Source organism: Sycon ciliatum, chromosome 8 (assembly GCF_964019385.1).
Source record: "Sycon ciliatum chromosome 8, ocSycCili1.1, whole genome shotgun sequence".
Taxonomy (NCBI): Eukaryota; Metazoa; Porifera; class Calcarea; order Leucosolenida; family Sycettidae; genus Sycon; species Sycon ciliatum.
In genome coordinates, this window is record NC_088650.1 from 8,566,053 (window position 1) to 8,578,141 (window position 12,089).

Below are 12,089 nucleotides of genomic sequence, written 5' to 3' on the forward strand. Positions count from 1 at the left end.
TGACCAGCACATGTACACGCGCACAGGCAGAAGAACACACAAGTAATACACCTAACGTTACTTCGAAGTACACTGTGTACATCATGTAAATACAAGCGTATATACAAGCATAACTCCTGTTCTCCACAACTGGCAGTCCTGGGCCACTCCAGCTGGTCAGAGTGCAATAATTTCTGCAGCAGGCTTGACTTGGAAAGCTACTCACAACTGCCATGGCTGCAACATAAGACTTAGTATTACCAGCGCTTTTACAGTGCTACTTGTATTATATTATTGTCAATCCATTGTGGTGCGGCATGGCACTCGTTTTCAACAACCGAGTTTATGTCATTAGTTGCATATCCAACACCAGCAGAAAAAAAGAGGGGGTGGGGGCAAATTACCACAGTTCAACACTAGTCATACTGAACGGCGTTATGCCATGCCAGGCGCGCACACAAAACGCCCGCGCGAGCGCGCATGCATGTACACACCCGGGTGACACACATTGATGCGACTTTACATAGCCTGCACTGTCGTTCTATGTCATAGGAGTGAGTGCACACACATATTATATGTACATGTAGATTGCCTAATTTTGCATACGTAATAAAATTGTATAATTATGTATACACACATGTGCGTGCACATATAGATAAACTCAACGGCATACGCATGAGTGTGTGCCAGTAGGGCCACACGCCAATTATCGGATTAGTCTGTGAAAGTTGCACGGCACGACAAACTTTCGGACAGTCTAAAGATATGACACAATGAATGTGGAATACCCTCCAGTGTGTAAGACCATTTCATATCTATTTCGCAGCGTTTGTGATTTTCGGAGCGTCCCTGTTGATATTTGATGTCCTCACTTGGTTGATGACACAGTCACAAATTATCAAATTCACCTCCAATGCCATCCAAGCATCCAAAACTCCCAAGCAGAGGATACAATTCTCGCAACAGCGTATTGAAGTACGAATTGTTCTAAACAATTTTCAAGACACAATTACAAAAATTGAAGTGCGTCTTGAAACGTGTTTGAAGTGCTTCGATGTATTTACCTTCGATCTCCCTGAATCGATCCATCCACAGCTACCTGACGAATTTGCTAGTCAGTGCGGGAGATGATCGAGCAAGTTATAATATTTGAAGGTCGCGAGATGTCAGTGGCACTGGCAGGAAATCTACACAAGCGTGTTCTGAAATAATTTTCTAATACTCAGGCATGATTCAAGAGCGGACTTTGATTTCTCCCTTCTTATGGTACGAGCCACCAGTCGACATTGCATTCTTGGAAAATCTTCTGCGAGTGCTGCCTACTTCCCCTTTCAAAGAAAGAACGAGTGAAGAGGGACACTAGCAGCAGGTTCTAGCTAGGTCGCCAGAATTGCAGAAAAGCGAGAAGACGTTTCCTACAACGATTGATCGCACAAAAATCATCGCTACCGAAAAATTTACTGAAAATCTACACTTTTCAAACGATGCGCGCGCAGAGGGTGTGAGCCACCTTAACTCGCAAAAAGTTCGCGCGCTGTATCGCAGTGCATAGACCAGTGTACAAACTTTCGTAACTAATTACTTCGTCAAACATTAACACATCGCGACAATCAATACACCGTTGGAAAGATCATCACCTCATCTTTCCGGGGATATAAAGTTCTTCGCGATAGGATAAGAATTCATTGAGCGGCGACAAGATGAACACGGAAATCACGGCCCAGAGTGAACGCGCGCTGTATCGCAGTGCATAGACCAGTGTACAAACTTTCGTAACTTCGTCAAACATAAACGCATCGCGACAATCAATACACCGTTGGAAAGATCTTCACCTCATCTTTCCGGGGGTATAAAGTTCTTCGCGATAGGATAAGAATTCATTGAGCGGCGACAAGATGAACACGGAAATCACGGCCCAGACTCCAGAGTGAACGCGAATTTTTTTGTTCATAACTTCTTTTTGTTGCAGAGCTTGCCAGGGGATTTCCCTTTTGGCACGGCGCATGCGTAATGGACATCAAATGAAGCGCTTGGATCTGAGCTTTGCAGCGCAGTTTGAATTGTGAAAATCTGTTGAATTTGGGCAAGAAGCCGAACAAGAATGTGAAATTGAGTTGTTGTGCCGTTCCGAGGCACGGTGGAGTAATTCGGAGAGGACCTGGATGTGGCCCTGATGTGTCTATGGAGCTGAGAGCTGCCAGGATGGATTCGCTTGGTCCTGATCTTTCCAACGAGCCCAGGACGATGAAAATCCATCAAGGTTGAGTAAAATCAGAATAAATTTCGTTCGGAGCTGTGAGTGCATACTCCACCAAGAGAGTCAGTGCGCTGGACGGCCAGTGGATTGGAGAAAAGGGGCTCAGCATGCAAAGGGTTAATAGTAGGACAGCTCGTGTGCACTGGTGTGGATTTGAACATGTTCTTGTCGTTGGCTGCAACGGACTCAGTCAACAGTCGACTTGTCTTGCAAAACTCTTTGACGAACAGTCTCAGTCAAACCCGTGCCAGCGGCTGGCTTCGACGAGACAAGAGCTGCTGATCGGTAGGATCGACGACGACCGTGAACAACTGTGTTTCACAGAGTGAGAAAGAGAGTTCAATTGACCGGCGTCAGGGTCACCGCTGCAAGAGCTGTGTATGAAGATTGAAGTACAGTGTGCAAGAAGTCCGACATTTGCACTTGCTCATCGAACGACGTAGATCTTCGGGAAATCGACACTGATGCTGACTTCCGTGCTAAAATCTCGATGAGAAAAGCCGTAGATTGAACGTCCAGCGGAGACGATTGAGTAGTGGCTGGATAGCTTTCTGGGCGAGATAAGACACTCGTCTATTAGATTCAACCTCTCTCGGAAACAGCGCCACGATACGAGCCTTTGCATCTGTGGGTATCAACGTCGCTACACTCATCATTGTATGGGCGAGAAGCCCACATGCTTCAAGTATTCCCATCTGTATGAAGCGGCGGTCGCCGTTTCTGCTATTTGACGACCTTGTTGGCTACCCACTCTGGATAGCTGAGCGGACAACAACGCGATCCGAATCGTGACGACGAAAGCGTTCATTGCTTCTCGATTTTAGGAATACCATTGGCCCATTGGGTGAGTTGCATTTGGGCATAACCAGATCGTTAGGTCATGGGCGGCGTGATCTTGGTGATTACTGGTAGTCCATCGGCCAAATCTCAGAAAAGGCCTCTTTCGGAGAAGGTGATGCACTGAAGCTCCAAGTAAACGCCCTTTGGCACACTAGCTCATGAGACCCCATACTAAAATACGAATCCGATTGTTGGACGTTGCCAATCCAGTCCAGAATAGTCGAACTGGGTCGAATACCTTCTTCCGATTTTCGTAATTTCGTCCACCATTACATCTTTCTCATCGACTTTTTTTCGCTTGGCGAATGTTCTTGAGCCGCTGAGCAGAATCTACGCACGCTCGAACACTTGAAATGCCAGCATGTTGACGGTTCGCAAGATTCTAGCGAGCTTGGTGGAAATCTATTACTTATTTGGACATTTTTGGGGGAATCTGGATTAGAACGGTAGAAGCTCATTCGGAGAAGACGGCGTGTCGCCGCTGTCGGATTGTCGCTACTGTGTTTCAGACGCATTTGCTTGAACGTACTATTGAGGATGGACAGAAGATGAAGTGACGGCTTTCTTGAACACGGACGTTTTGTCTACATTGTAGCTGAAACATCTCATCTGGCGTCTAGAACGCAATTATTATGAGTTGTGAGTGCCAGCTGAGCTGAACACAAGCTGGACACCATTCGTCAGCTGGGAATTTGTATCGAAGCTCTTGATAGCCACGATACGCATAATTATACAGAGGTATCCTTGTTTAACTTAAAGGGGAAGTTAAGGCAAAAATTAAAATTTCACCAGTTGTAGTCTTCGGGGTGCTGAGTCGAATGGTCTTGGTCCGAGAAAGCTGAGACGCTCCCTTCCTACTTGAATCCCAATCGAACTCGCGCACTTCCACCGAAACTGGGTGACTGCGCCCTTCTAGATGGGGATTTGTATGCAAAATGTCACTAAAAGCGCCATTTCGTTCTTATAAAAGCACGGATGACCGCGATTGGCCCATATGTTGTAGTCTTTTGGATGCTGAGTCGACTGGTTTTGGTCCGAAAAGGCTGCGATGCAGCGTTCCTCCTTTATTCCCAATCGAACATGGTTGAAGAAGCGGTCACGTGCTCCTGGGTGCCCAAATCACCTGGTCACCACGCCAGGCGTCGCCAGCAGGCGACAACTTTCACACCAAGGTTCAACTCGAGTTCAACTCGAGTGACAGGACTGCACCCAAAAAAGGTCAAACAGGCTAGTAAGTTGTCTACTCTTCTGCTTCCCTGTATGTCCTTGCAAATGCTTGCCCACTGTCGACCCACCGTCAAAAATTAATTTGCACTTTTGCTCACAAATTTAACCTAGCTCTACATCCTCCTCATCTTAACGTGTATAAAAATAAATAAATTTCACGGTTCGCGTGAGACTCGGCTGGAAGCCGAGTTTTCCGCATCCGCCGTGGGAACGCCACCACCCTCTAGGATCAAAGGCGCAGATAACGTGTATAACTGGTTCCGAATCACAGATGGCTCCCAGACAAGATGCTCTGTTGCCCTCCCCTTGGCTAAAATGTCCTCCCTTGTACGCTCTCCACTCTTTGTTGCTTACTCTGCTTGGCTTGCGCTGCCCGCTACTACGCGCAATGCCAGTACCCTGGACGCATTTAAATCTGCTCACTAGATTCACCATCACCTGTCCCTCCCATGCTTCTCCGTCTTGACCATTACTTTTATTCTTTTATTCACCATGGTTGGTTAACACCCACATCTCCCGTACTGGCTGATTTTCTTCTCATGCCATGAGGTGTTGTCTATAATAATAATAATAATAATGATACCCTGCAGGCACGGTGACCAGGTGACTGGTGTACGCAGGAGCACGTGACCGCTTGTTCAACCATGTTCGATTGGGAATAAAGGAGGAACGCTGCATCGCAGCCGTTTCGGACCAAAACCAATCGACTCAGCGTCCAAAAGACTACAACATATGGGCCAATGGCGGTCATCCATGCTTTTATAAGAACGAAATGGCGCTTTTAGTGACATTTTGCATACAAATCCCCATCTAGTAGGGCGCAGTCACCCAGTTTCGGTGGAGGTGCGCGAGTTCGATTGGGATTCAAGTAGGAAGGGAGCGTCTCAGCTTTCTCGGACCAAGACCATTCGACTCAGCACCCCGAAGACTACAACTGTTGAAATTTTAATTTTTGCCTTAACTTCCCCTTTAATACGCATGCAGGTGATACCACTAGTGGCTCTACAATGTAAATGATGCAAAATTGATGCAACAGCGAATGTGTACTTCGTACAATCACGAACAATTGTAAGGCAAGTGTTCATGCCTGTCATAGAAGAATTTCAGCCCGGAATACTTGTTGTCATGGTCATAAATAATACAGGACTTGAGTTGGTTCTGGACATAAACACATTTGTGGTGAATACGGTCATTGTTGCGAGAAAAAATATTTAGCCATTGTATGTTAACACCTGATGCCGCACTACAAGCAGTATTTCATGTACATGTATGTGAGACTCAATTGCGTCCACAAGGCCGTAGATGCATGTAAGCACACAATGCTGTACAGTATAAGTAGTAGTCGACATGTGGTGCCTTCCTGCTGCACATGTAAATGCACATGCGGCAAGTTGGCAACGACGCATGACCTATCTGCACCGCACAGCGTGAGCTTAGAAAGGAATATTGCACACATAGTCCACCGAAACTGGGTGACTGCGCCCTACTAGATAGGGATTTGTATGGAAAAAGTCACTAAAAACGCCGTTTCGTTCTTATAAAAGCGCGGATGACCGCGATTGGTCCATATGTTGTAGTCTTTTGGCCGCTGAGTCGACTGGTTTTGGTCCGAAAAGGCTGCGATGCAGCATTCGGCCCTTATTCCCAATCGAACACGATTAAAAGTAAGCGGTCACGTGCTCATTTACAGCCTGCTTAGGCCCGTTTATGTCACTCGAGTTGAACCTTTGAACCAGGGAGTCGTAAACGCCTCTTACGACTCCCTGCTTTGAACCTTTGTGTAGAATGATGTGAAAGTAACTGTGCAGGCACGGTGACCAGGCGACTGGTGTTAGGCCTTGACGGATTATGCTAATGTTTTCGTGAAATTATGCTTTTCGCATTGCTGAAAAAATTGCAGAATTATGCTATTTTTATGCTAAAAGTTATCATATTATGCCGCATTATGCTCACATATGCTGCTAATGTATATGATGGTTCTGTGCAAAATAACAGGGGATTTTTTTATAGGGCATTGTACTGTAGTAGCAAAAGTTCAACGGGGTCAACGCACCGTCCGACCTACAATTGTAGCTACGACCATCACTGATTGTAATGGACTGAACATGGTATCAAGGGAGTCGTAAACCTACGACTTCCTGGTGTATCCACTTGTACTTGTAGAACATGTACAACTCTATGGAATTTGGTGCGAACAGGCGGATTATTCCATTATTTATGCAATTCGTATGCGATTTGCCTTGAATTAGGCGATTATTCGATTTTGGTAGGAATTATGCGAAAAATTATGCTAGCATAATCCGTCAAGGCCTAACTGGTGTACGCCTGAGCAAGTGACCGCTCACTCAACCGTGTTCGATTGGGAATAAGGGCCGAACGCTGCATTGCAGCCTTTTCGGACCAAAACCAGTCGACTCAGTGGCCACAAGACTACAACATATGGACCAATCGCGGTCCTCAGTGCTTTTATAAGAACGAAACGGCGTTTTTAGTGACTTTTTCCATACAAATCCCTATCTAGTAGGGCGCAGTCACCCAGTTTTGGTGGAAGTGCGCGAGTTCGATTGGGAATAAAGGAGGAAGGGAGCGTCTCAGCGTCCTCGGAGGCTCGGACCAAGACCATTCGACTCAGCACCCCGAAGACTACAACTGGTGAAAATTTGATTTTAGGGTATACTTCCCTTAACCTTAATGATTCATGCATGGTGGAAAATTACCACCAATGGCGATGATATTGCTTTCACAACAATGACATCAGTAGGAGCAGTGACACAACCTTACTGCTCCAAGTAGGATTTACAAGCGAGTGAAGGGAGAGCAGACTGGTGTAATAGCAGACCGGGTCTAAGCAAGGAAGTAATCGGCATCAGAGGTGAGCTTGCACATCAGAAAACAGATGATGATCACCAAACACAGAGACGTTGGCTATGTGTATGTTTGTGTCACTGTGTGCGCGTGTGCGTGTGTCTGCATGTGTGTTTGTGTGTATGCGCGCACATCTGTGTGTGAGAGAGAGGCAAACAGACAGCTGGCATGTGGTGGGAGGAATCAAGGTCTGACCTCAGAGTTAGATGTTGACGGTGTGGAATAGCAACAGTGCGAAATCGGGCAGGGTGGTCAATGGCCCACACTGGAGCCGAGTAGGAGCGCCAGTGGTTGAGGGCTAGCACAGGAGTAGCAGCAGCTCCAGCCTAGGAAGATCAGCTTCTGGATGAAAATCTCCCGGACACAGTAGGTACCAAGCTTCACTAGCAGATTGCTGGCAGGGACGCACGGCGAGCACCCGTACACCCCTCAAGCCACCAGAGCCGCAGTACTTGGACACGATCCAGGTGCTTACCCGCCAACAATGCTGAGAAGGCACTGGTGTAACAGTTCCCTGTTAGCGCTAACCTTATCTGCCCTCTAGCTCTGTATCTTGCACCTTTCCCTATCCTGTCAGCACTCGCGTTATCACCTTAGGGCATGAAGTGCCCTATATCAGTTGTGTTGCCTTGAGCAAGCATTGTCTTTTCCAAGAATACCTTCAAACGGTTACACTGGTAGCAGAGGATGGTTAGCATGGTGTTCTTGGAGCTCGCCATTGTCGTGGCGATCCTTGTTCTTTCTGTGTTGCTATTCAGGTTGGCCAGCGAGGTCCGTGAAGCCAGTCGCCAAGTCAGCGCCCGTCTGAGCAACCGACAACAACCGCTCCCTATGCCGCCCGCTCATTCGTCCGGGAAGCCTCGACACGCTAAGGAGCCGCCGATCTTCGATGGCAAGCCCTCGCAGTTCAAGGAGTGGGCTTTCTCCATTGAGCTGGCGATTCGGTCACTGGGAATCACCGACTCATCGGTGATGGTGGATTACGCAGCGGGCTTCCTGAGCGGCAACGCCAAGCTATGGCTCATCGCATCGTTGGATACGGGTGTGGAGTTCTCGACGTGGCCAGCGCTGCGTGAAGCCCTCGCCAAGGTGTACGGTCCGTTGCATCATCAAGAGCGGGTGCGACTGGATCTCTTCGCTGTCAGGCAGCACTCAAGCTTGGACAGAGCTATGTCACCGAGTTCTCGCGCCTAAGCCTACAAGTGCCTGAGATCGACGAGCTGACCCGAGGACTGCTGTTCGTAAATGGACTGCACCCATCTGTCAAGACCCGGGTGCTGCGAGAGCACCCCACTGATCTGAGCCAAGCGATCAGGTCAGCGCAAATGGCGGACCAACAGCCGAACCCGATTCAGCACCGAAGGCCAAAGACCCCAAAGGCTAACACCGGAGGAGAGGCGTCATCGGAGTCGGCAGGGTGGATGCTTCGCTTGTCGGAAGCCAGGTCACCTAGCTCGGGATTGTCCCAGCAATCAACACCCAAACGCTGGTCGCCAGTGAAAAATGGCGTGCGCTCGCTGGCGACCAAGCGGAAAGCACCCAACGGTTACCCGGTTGACATACGAAACCGTTACAGCGTACTAGAGCTGGAAGAACCGACGCTGCAAGCTGATTCGGAAGAGGTTGCCGAACAGGAATCCCATGTCAGCAACGTTGATATCGCAGTACAGGACACGGAGCTTCCTTTGGAGCATGACCTTCTCCGTGTTGAGGGCAGGATCAACGGCCGCCGGGCAATTATGCTTATTAACTCGGGATCGACGCACGACTTCATATCGGAAGCTTTCGTGCAAAGAAACGGCCTTGTTACGGAGAGCAAGGACGAAACACTGAAGGTAACCCTGGCTGATGGCTCATCGACATCATCGGGACTGCAGAGGACCGGTCCGGTAAAGGTTATCGTGAAAGACTTCAGCGACACCCAATCTTTCACAGTTTTTCCGTTGAGCCGCTATGATGCTATCCTGGGCAAGCCATGGCTGACCAGACACAATCCGGATATCAACTTTCAGACCAACGAAGTCAAACTGAACGGAGAGCCGCTCGTTGCTAAACCCCCTTCCGGCCAGAATAGTGATACGGAGCGTCAGGAGTCGCCGCCAATTGAGAGCATGCTCATATCTGGTTCTCAGGCTCGCCGCGAGTTGAGGAAAGGCGCGCAGGGAATCCTGGCGTGGGTCAACGCTACTGACGACGAGGAGGAGGACAGCAAGCCATCAGCCGCCAGACAACACCCAGATCATCAAGAGCAGCTGGCTAACCTTCTGCGGCGGTACTCGGACATCTTTCCAGACGACCTGCCGACCGAGCTTCCGCCAGAGAGGGATGTCGACCATGAGATTGTGACTGAGGAGGGTGCCGTTCCTCCATCACGGGCTGCCTACCGTCTCCCCAAACCCGAGATGGACGAATTGCAAGCCCAGCTCACGGAACTCCTCCGCAAGGGCTTCATCGAACCCAGCAAGTCACCATACGGTGCCCCAGTCTTTTTCGTTAAAAAGTCTGATGGCTCATTGCGCATGGTTTGTGATTGGCGGAATTTGAACAGGATCACCATCAAAAACAAAGCTTGCCTCCCAAACATTGATGACCTGTTTGATACCATTCAAGGTAGCTCATACTTCAGTAAGCTGGATTTACGCTCGGGATGCAATCAGCTTAGGATCCGTCAGGAAGATGTACCTAAGACGGCTATCAATACTCCCTTCGGTCATTTCCAGTTCCGGGTCATGGGCTTTGGATTAACTAACGCCCCTGCCACGTTTCAGTCACTGATGAACAGTATTCTCCAACCGTACTTACGGCGGTTTGTGGTAGTGTTTCTGGATGATATTCTTATCTTCAGCAAATCCTGGCAAGATCATCTTGAACATATCCAGACAGTTCTTGAGACGCTCCGGAAAAATAGGCTATTCTGTAAGCAGTCGAAATGTGAGTTTGGTGTCAAGGATGTTCTGTTTCTAGGGCATCGCATCGACGGTGAATGTATCGCTCCAGATCCAAAGAAGCTTAAAGCAGTGAGGGAATGGCAGCCACCGACGACAGTTACGGAGGTGAGACAGTTCCTTGGTTTTGCGAACTACTTTAGAAGATTTATTGAGCACTACTCTACTATATCGCGGCCATTAGAGGAGATCACTGGCAAACATGCCAGGTTCGAATGGAGTGGCCCCCGTCAGCATGCATTCGAATCCCTGAGACAGGCCTTGTTGAGTGCACCGCTGTTGAAACTAGCAAACGTGCAGAAGCCTTTCAGAGTTGCAACAGACGCAAGTGATTTTGCAATAGCAGGCGTCCTTCTCCAACAGGGGGAAAGCGATGGTGCTTGGCATCCTGTGGCATATGCCAGTCGTAAGCTGTCACAAGCGGAGCGAAATTACACTGCTGCAGAACGCGAAACCCTGGCGGTGGTGTTTGCACTGCGATCCTGGAGAATTTATCTATTCCAGCATTTTGAAGTGTTCAGTGACAGCATGGCCGTAGTCTACTTGAGCACAAAAGCCAATCTCACTAAGCGCGAAGCTAGATGGGTTGAATTTCTTGCAGACTATGACTTCACAGTTGATCACAAACCCGGCAAGGAAAATATGGCTGATGCGTTATCCCGCCGCCCTGATCTGCGCGGGTCAGCAATTGGCAATGTAGTTGGGGAAAAGGATTGCCCACCCATCCTACCAGCACCCCATTTGAATACGATTGAGTTTGCTTTGGAACTGAGTGATAGGGTTGCTGAGATGATTTCGGAAGCATATCAGAATGACGAGCAGCTTTCCCCAATAATTCAGCGGCTGCGCGGCGATTCCTCTGATAATCTACACGAGCGGTACTATTGGGATGAAGAGTCCAGGTACCTATACCTCCGTGCAGCACCAAACAATCGCTTGTGTGTACCCAAGTGTGCAGTAAGGCTTCAGCTCCTGCAGGAGTACCACGACTGTGTTACGGCAGGCCATCAGGGACGCGATCGTACATATTTCCGGCTTCGTCAATTCTTCTATTGGCCCAAGATGGGCCTTGACGTGAAGAAATTTGTTAAGTCTTGAGGCATATGTCAGCGCACTAAGGGTGGGTTGCCTAGATCCGGTTTGCTGCAATCGCTCCCAGTACCAGACACCCCCTGGAAAGATATTTCCATGGACTTTATCGTTGGCTTACCCCAGACCCCTCAGGGCTTTGATGCAATTTATACATTTGTTGACCGGCTTACAAAATGGTGATTTAGTCCCCACGACTTCCAAAATTGACGCTAAGGGTTCTGCTGATTTGTATCTCCAGAATGTGTTTAGATTACACGGTTTGAGTTCCACTATTGTTTGTGATCGGGACCCAAGATTTACTTCTGAATTTTCCGGGAATTGTTTCATCAATTAGGTACCACTTTTTCGTTTAGTACTGCCAATCACCCACAGACCGATGGGCAGACTGAGAGAATGAATAGAGTAATTGAGGATGTGCTTAGAGCGTTTGTTAACCACAAACAAGATAATTGGGACAAGCTTCTGCCTCTTTGCGAATTTGCAATTAATAGTTCATATCAGTCTTCCACTTCTAGCACGCCGTTTTATCTAAATTATGGACTTAATCCCAAGTCCCCACCAGATTTCCTGGCACGGAGGGGAGGAGGGAGTGCCCCAGACTGGATCCAGGATCGGGCGGATGCCGTCAAGTTGGCAAAGGACGCCATGATTGCCGCTCAGGCTAGACAAGCTCAGTATGCAGACAGGGGAAGGGTGCCCAGCAACCTGAAGGTTGGCGACATGGTGCTGGTGTACAAGGATTTCCTAACAACCGCAGAAGCCCGGGATCAGCCTTCACAGAAGCTACGCCCTAAGTGGTTCGGGCCCTACCCAATCATCAAGAAGATCGGACCCAACGCCTATCAGCTGGATCTACCCAGCGCTATTCGGTGCCACCCTGTCTT

At 48.6% G+C, this 12,089-nt stretch overlaps 1 protein-coding gene across 1 annotated transcript in view; it reads left to right on the top strand.

The window, feature by feature from the left end:
- The first annotated feature begins 2,010 nt into the window (after positions 1-2,010).
- Positions 2,011-12,089, top strand: part of LOC135823528 (uncharacterized) — a 72,796-nt gene continuing 62,717 nt past the window's right edge. Inside the window, exon 1 of the mRNA XM_065336371.1 lies at positions 2,011-3,080. The gene's annotated coding sequence lies outside the window, so the exon portion shown is untranslated. The remainder of the gene's footprint in view (positions 3,081-12,089) is intronic.